At 54.5% G+C, this 7,500-nt stretch overlaps 1 long non-coding RNA gene across 1 annotated transcript in view; it reads right to left on the bottom strand.

The window, feature by feature from the left end:
• Window positions 1–4,786: 4,786 nt before the first annotated feature.
• Window positions 4,787–7,500, bottom strand: part of LOC144950914 (uncharacterized) — a 12,143-nt gene continuing 9,429 nt past the window's right edge. The window contains exon 3 of the long non-coding RNA XR_013640428.1: window positions 4,787–5,536. This is a non-coding gene — a long non-coding RNA (uncharacterized LOC144950914). The remainder of the gene's footprint in view (window positions 5,537–7,500) is intronic.

Here is a 7,500-nt window from a genome sequence, read left to right as displayed (position 1 = left end):
TGGTTGGTTGGTGGGTGGGTATGGTTGGTTGGTGGGTGGGTTGGTTGGTGGATGAGTTGGTGGGTGGGTTGATGGGTGGGTTGATGGGTGGGTTGATGGGTGGGTGAGTTGGTGGGTGGGTTGGTGGGTTGTTTAGTGGGTGGGTTGGTGGGTGGGTTGGTGAGTGGGTTGGTGGGTGGGTTGTTGGGTGGGTTGTTGGGTGGGTTGTTTAGTGGGTGGGTTGGTAAGTGGGTGGGTTGGTGGGTGGGTATGGTTGGTTGGTGGGTGGGTGAGTTGGTGGGCGGGTTGGTGGGCGGGTTGGTGGGCGGGTTGGTGGATGAGTTGGTGGATGAGTTGGTGGGTGGGTTGGTTGGTGGGTTGGTTGGTTGGTGGGTGGGTGGGTTGCTGGGTGGGTTGGTTGGTGGGTTGGTAGGTTGGTTGGTGGGTGGGTTGGTGGGCGGGTTGGTGGATGAGTTGGTGGGTGGGTTGATGGGTGGGTGAGTTGGTGGGTGGGTTGATGAGTTGGTGGGTGGATGAGTTGGTGGGTGGCTGGTTGGTCGCTCTATCCACTCGAGCCAAGACACGAGGAGGAGCGGGCGAGCGACATTGCTCTATGAGAGCCATCCACTGTCGCACCCCTCCCCACGCAGCAGCGGAGCTGCGTCGTTAATTCTAGATTTGAAGCTTTCGTGACTGCAAGGAATCATCTCTTAGGTTCTTTCGGTAAAGTCACGTAGAAAGTAAAATAAAATAAAAACAAAAATCACGACGTTTCGGAGGCAACACAAGTCTCCGTCATCAGGTGGGACCGTCACAGCCAGATTAGCTGCATCAAGTGAGGCAATGATTCAAGATGTAATCCCTTAAAAGCGAGTTGAGGGGGGAGGGAGAGGGAGGGGGGAGCTCATCAGACTATGGTAGCCAATGAAAGGAACGTATCGGGAGGGAGGGGGGGGCGAGGCCAAAAGGGTGGGCGATGGACGTGGAAGCGCTTGTGCGCAAGCGGCCAATTACTGCACACGCCAACCAATGGAGAGAGAGGGGGAGGGGGTCAAAAGAACGAAAATGCCCATGTTTATACCAATGCTGCCACGCTCGGCCCGCCACGACGTCACCAGCTCGTCGCTTAGCCACGGACACGCCTCCTTGCTAGACCACACCCCCCACCTCCCACTAGCCCCGCCCCCACTCCCCACTAGCCCCCACCTCCCACTAGCCCCCACCTCCCACTAGCCCCGCCCCTACCTCCCACTAGCCCCGCCCACACTCCCCACTAGCCCCGCCCACACTCCCCACTAGCCCCGCCCCCGCTAGCCCCCACCCCCCACTAGCCCCGCCCACACCCCCCACTAGCCCCCACCTCCCACTAGCCCCGCCCACACTCCCCACTAGCCCCGCCCCCACCTCCCACTAGCCCCCACACTCCCACTAGCCCCGCCCCCACCTCCCACTAGCCCCGCCCACACTCCCCACTAGCCCCCACCTCCCACTAGCCCCGCCCCCACTAGCAGCCCCCCCCCCACTGCCCCGCCCTAGCCCCCACCTCCCACTAGCCCCGCCCCCACCTCCCACTAGCCCCCACCTCCCACTAGCCCCCACCTCCCACTAGCCCCGCCCACACTCCCCACTAGCCCCGCCCCCACCTCCCACTAGCCCCGCCCACACTCCCCACTAGCCCCACCCCCACTAGCCCCCACTAGCCCCGCCCACACCCCCCACTAGCCCCACCCTCCCAACCGCCACCAGCCCCCTCCGTGGGCAGCCGTCGACAGCCCCAACAACAATTCAATTCCAGACCCCCCCCCCACCCCGAGGTGGTGGGTGACAAGGTCTCATGTTGTGTGTGCGAGAGTGAATCTTTACATTCAAACTGGACACACAAATAGAGTGAATGAGTGAGTGGTGCGAGCGTGTGACCATCGCGTGATTGAATCTTTAAATTCAATCTGGACACAAATAGAGTGAATGGGTGAGTGGTGCGAGCGTGTGACCATCGCGTGATTGAATCTTTACATTCAATCTGGACACAAATAGAGTGAATGGGTGAGTGGTGCGAGCGTGTGACCATCGCGTGATTGAATCTTTAAATTCAATCTGGACACAAATAGAGTGAATGGGTGAGTGGTGCGAGCGTGTGACCATCGCGTGATTGAATCTTTACATTCAATCTGGACAGAGAGAGTGAATGAGTGAGTGGGGTGAGCGTGTCACGATCAGGCAATTGAATCTTTACATTCAATCTGGACAGAGAGAGTGAATGAGTGAGTGGTGTGAGTGTGTGACGATCAGGCAATTGAATCTTTACATTCAATCTGGACACGCAAATTGAGTGAATGAGTGAGTGGGGAGAGCGTGTGACGATCACGTGATTGAATTTTTACATTCAATCTGGACACACAGAGAGTGAATGGGTGAGTGGGGTGAGCGTATGACAATCACGTGATTGAATCTTTACATTCAATCTGGACACACCGAGAGTGAATGGGTGAGTGGGGTGAGCGTGTGACGATCAGGCAATTGAATCTTCACATTCAATCTGGACACACAAATACAGTGAATGAGTGAGTGGGACGAGCGTGTGACGATCACGTGATTGAATCTTTACATTCAATCTGGACACAAATAGAGTGAATGAGTGAGTGGGGTGAGCGTGTGACAATCACGTGATTGAATCTTTACATTCAATCTGGACACACAGAGAGTGAATGGGTGAGTGGGGTGAGCGTGTGACGATCGCGCGATTGAATATTAACATTCAATCTGGACACAAATCGAGTGAATGAGTGAGTGGTGTGAGCGTGTGACGATCAGGCAATTGAATCTTTACATTCAATCTGGACACGCAAATTGAGTGAATGAGTGAGTGGGGTGAGCGTGAGACGATCACGTGATTGAATCTTTACATTCAATCTGGACACAAATCGAGTGAATGGGTGAGTGGGGTGCGCCTTTTGGCATCATCTGGTCCAACCCATGTGAGACGAGGCTCTAAGGAAAGCTGTCTCGGGTGTGGACCAATCAACTTCAAGGATAGTGCATAACATTATCAGAGTTGTGTTTTTTGTTTGCATTACGACTGCAGGTATTGTGCTCTATGCAAACATGACTCCTTGCAAAAAGGTGTCAGTTTTGTTGCCAGAGAGAAGGGTAAAAAACCAATTATCATATTTTTACTGGCAAATGAGGTTCCCATGGGGTTCCAAGAGTTGTTAAGGTGCGGCTGATCTAAAGGTGTAAACGGGACTGAGCCTTTTGTTATGTAGAGGTGGTGCGGCTGAAACCGCTGCCAGGAATGAGCCTCTGTTGTGTAGAATGGTTGTAATGGGAGGTTCCAAGAGTTAAGGTGCGGCTCCTTATTTAATTTTTATTCAACTTTTATAAATAAAAATTTTTTACCTACGTGACTATACCGAAAAAACCTAAGAAATATGAATCCTTGCGGTCACGAAAGCTTCAAATCTCGACTGATCCCCCGTCAAGAAGGAAGAGAAGGCAGCGAGCGTCACCAATAGAGATGAGCGACAGAGAAAGACGAGTTTCATATGAACCCTCTTTAACAAACCGATCCATTCGTTTCGTATCATTCGTGTAACTTTATTGAACCTCGTTAGAAAAAAACACGACGACATTCCGACCGCGGCTGCATCAGTTGTCGTGTCACGAGCAGGCCCGAGCAAAACGCTAGCGACGCGAACGCAAAACCCCGTCGACCTCGTCGCGCTCGGGGAAGATCACGGCGCGAAACTACGACGACCGACCCACAAGGGGGTGCAAAAGTGTCCGTCGAAGGGTCAACCCAACCCATCTTCTTGGTTCTTTCGGAAAAGTCACGTAGAAGGGAAGTAATAAAATAATAAAAATAAAACATAATAAAACAATTCTCACGACGTTTCGGCCACAACGCAAGCAGCCGTCCTCAGGCTGCTTGCGTTGTGGCCGAAACGTCGTGAGAATTGTTTTATTATGTTTTATTTTTATTATTTTATTACTTCCCTTCTACGTGACTTTACCGAAAGAACCAAGAAGATGAATCCCTGCAGTCACGAAAGCTTTAAATCGAAATTCAACCCAACCCAGGCGAGGATTTTCATCGGCAGCCCCTACGGCCGCGGATCTGCCGAAAGTCGCGGGAACGACCGACCGAACGGAACGGAACGTAGACACACGGCTTGAAACAACAACAGCAGCAGCAGCAGCAACAACTGCAATCTGCCAAAATTAAGGGGAGTGCGTGGGGGGAAAATAACAGTCGATCATCGGTGAACGAGACCCGAAAGTTTCGATTTAAAGCTTTCGTGACTGCAGGGATTCATCTTCTTGGTTCTTTCGGTAAAGTCACGTAGAAGGGAAGTAATAAAATAATAAAAATAAAACATTATAAAATACAATTCTCACGACGTTTCGGCCACAACGCAAGCAGCCGTCCTCAGGTGAAGAACAGGTCTGCCGTATATATAATATACGCTGCCAAGCCTGGTGGTGTTCATTCAGACTCTGTCTTTCCGACAGACCTGTTCTTCACCTGATGACGGCTGCTTGCGTTGTGGCCGAAACGTCGTGAGAATTGTATTTTATTATGTTTTATTGTTATTATTTTATTATTTCCCTTCTACGTGACTTTACCGAAAGAACCAAGAAGATGAGACAAGAAAGTTCACCGCAAAAAGAGACGGCCGGGTCTAATCGCAGGCGGCTGACAACCGCGGAGGATTTGAACCCCGGGTTGTCAGCGCCCGCTAACAACTTGGGAGTCCGGCTGCCCCCCCCCCCCAACCCACCCCCCCCACCACCCACCCCCCCCAGGGTCCACCAGAACCCGTCCGGCATCTCTCACGACGACTCCGTGAGAGACGTCGTGCAAAAAGAATTAAAAAAACAATCCCAAAGGGCCGTGCCGTGCCGTGCGTAGCTACACGGCAGAGGTCGCAAACGGGTTTTGATTCCTTACCCGTACCTGTACCTGGCCGCACCAGGGTCGCAAACGGGTACCCGTACCCAGCCGTACCCGTACCCTACCCGTACCCGGCCGGGTAGGGTACGGGTATCGGGTACCCGATTGCGACCTCTGGGATGAAGCCATGTTGCAGGCGCGGGTGGGTTGATTCTAGGAACTTGAATTGTGAGAAGAAACAAGACGTTGGGAAATGAGTGACAAACGGTGACTCACCAGTGACTCACGGCCTACCCGTACCCGGCCGCACCAGGGTCTCAAACGGGTACCCGTACGTGGCCGGGTACGGGTAGCCGGGTATCGGGTAGGGTACGGGTATCGGGTACCCGGTTGCTACCTCTGCTACACGGCACTCGCGCTGGAAGACAAAAGCTGCCCGGGGTGGGGGGCGAGCTGGGGGAGGGGGGGGGGCTCATAGCACCCGGAGGAATTCCAATGGCGGATCGTTGGCGCCCGCCTGCGGTGCGGTGCGGTGCGGCTCAAGTCCCGGGGGTTCGCTGGCCGCCCCGCAGAGCGAGCGTGGCGCGCTCGTCGCCGCAGACGGAGCGGCACCTTGAGCATCTCCCTCGTGCGTCCGCCAGCCCCTCACCGGCAACGGCCGCTCACCTGTGTGGGGGCGCGGGGGGGGGGGGGGGTGTAGCGGAGCGAAATCGGAGGTCGATTTTAAATCTTTTATTTCGCCACTGAGCAGCTACCGCGTAGATCTTTCGTCACAAGCGACCCGGCCGTCACGAATGAGAGCGGAACCAAGCGGCTGATCATCGTCGTCGTCGTCGTCGTCGTCGTCATCGTCGCCGCGTGGAAATGCACGGCGGCCAAGTGACTGTGAAAGGCGTGGCGCTGATTCTAAACGCGGAGGGGGAAAAGCGGAGGACCCCTGGGGGAAAAGATCCGCGCGACCACGCGGTGAGAGAGGAAGATACAGCAGGCGTCAGGGTCGGGATCGGTGGTGTTGGTGGCAGTGGTGGTGGAGGTGGTGGCGATGGTGGTAGTGGTGGTGGTGGTGGTAGTGATGGTGGCGGCGGTGGCGGCGATGGTGGCAATGGTGGCGATGGTGGCGATGGTGGTAGTGGTGGTAGTGGTGATGGTGGCGGTGGCGGCGATGGTGGCGATGGTGGTGGCAATGGTGGTGGTGGTAGTGGTGGCGGTGGTGGTGGCGATGGTGGTAGTGGCGATGGTGGTGATGGTGGCAATGGTGGTGGCGGTGGTGATGGTGGTGATGGTGGTGGTGGTAGAGCGGTGGCGGCGATGGTGGCGATGGTGGTGGCGGTGGTGGCGTTGGTGGTGTTGGTGGCGGTGGTGGCGATGGTGGTAGTGGTGGTGGTGGTGGCGGCAGTGGCGGCGGTGGTGGCGATGGTGGCGATGGTGGCGGTGGTGGTAGTGGTAGTGGTGGTGGCGATGGTGGCGATGGTGGTGGTGGCGATGGTGGCGGTGGCGATGGTGGCGATGGTGGTGGCGGTAGTGGTGGTGGCGGTGGTGGCGATGGTGGAGATGGTGGTGGTGGTAGTGGTGGTGGTGGCAGTGGTGACGGTAGTGGTGCTGCTCTCTCTCTCCCCGTGGTCGCGTGGATTTTTCTCTCGGTCCTCCGTTTTTTTCCCCTCCACATTTAGAATCGACACGACGCGTGTTGATTTCCCACGTGGTGACGATAAGCAACTTCGTTGAGTTATCTCTCGTGAAAGCCAGGGTCCCTTCTCGAAAACACTTCTACAGCTCACGAGGCTTTTCCTAGTAAAATAAAATAAAAATAGTTGAATAGTTTGCATATATATGACAACAGCAGGGCAGTGAATTCATTTTTATTCCTGATAAAAAAAAAAAGTTAAAAATAAATAACAACTTCTGAATAAATCAACGCGTGTGCCCTGCATTGCGTGGCTAAGATGCATCGTCTGCTCTGCCCGGAGAGACATCGGTGATAATTCACACGGCGGTTTCGGCAGAACAGGGGGCCTGGGATTGTGCTCAACCTAAACCTGGCCCATTTTGAAAAGCGATTTTATTTTATTTCGCCGGGTAAAAGCTCACTGAGCTTGCGTAAGCTCTTTCTTTGAGAAGCCGCGTGGCTATTTGCGAAGTGGGCGTCTTGTCGTCATCGTCGTCGTGCGGAAAAGTACAGCGGCCAAATAACTCCAAACGCGTGACGTTCATTCTAAATGTGGAGGGGGGAAAAACTGGAGGACCCCGAGAAAAATCCACGAGACCACGGAGAGAGAGAGAGACACGCAAACTCCAAATATGCAGCAGGCGTTAGGGTCGGGATCGAACCCACGACCTCCTGCACACCAGGCGAGGTAGTCAACATCTCCTAGCCACCGTGATGATGATGAGAGAGAGAGACACAAACTCCAAATATACAGCAGCAGGCATCAGGGTCAGGATCGAACCCACGACCTCCTGTGTACCAGGCGAGGTAGTTAACATCTCCTAGCCACCGTGATGATGATGATGAGAGAGAGAGACACGCAAACTCCAAATATGCAGCAGGCGTCAGGTTCAGAATTGAACCCACGACCTCCTGCACACCAGGCGAGGTAGTTAACATCTCCTAGCCACCGTGATGATGATGA

Source organism: Lampetra fluviatilis, chromosome 60 (genome assembly GCF_964198595.1).
Source record: "Lampetra fluviatilis chromosome 60, kcLamFluv1.1, whole genome shotgun sequence".
In the NCBI taxonomy this organism is placed as follows: domain Eukaryota; kingdom Metazoa; phylum Chordata; class Hyperoartia; order Petromyzontiformes; family Petromyzontidae; genus Lampetra; species Lampetra fluviatilis.
The sequence above is the reverse complement of the archived record's forward strand: the minus strand, read 5'-3'. Positions and strand labels throughout refer to the sequence as shown.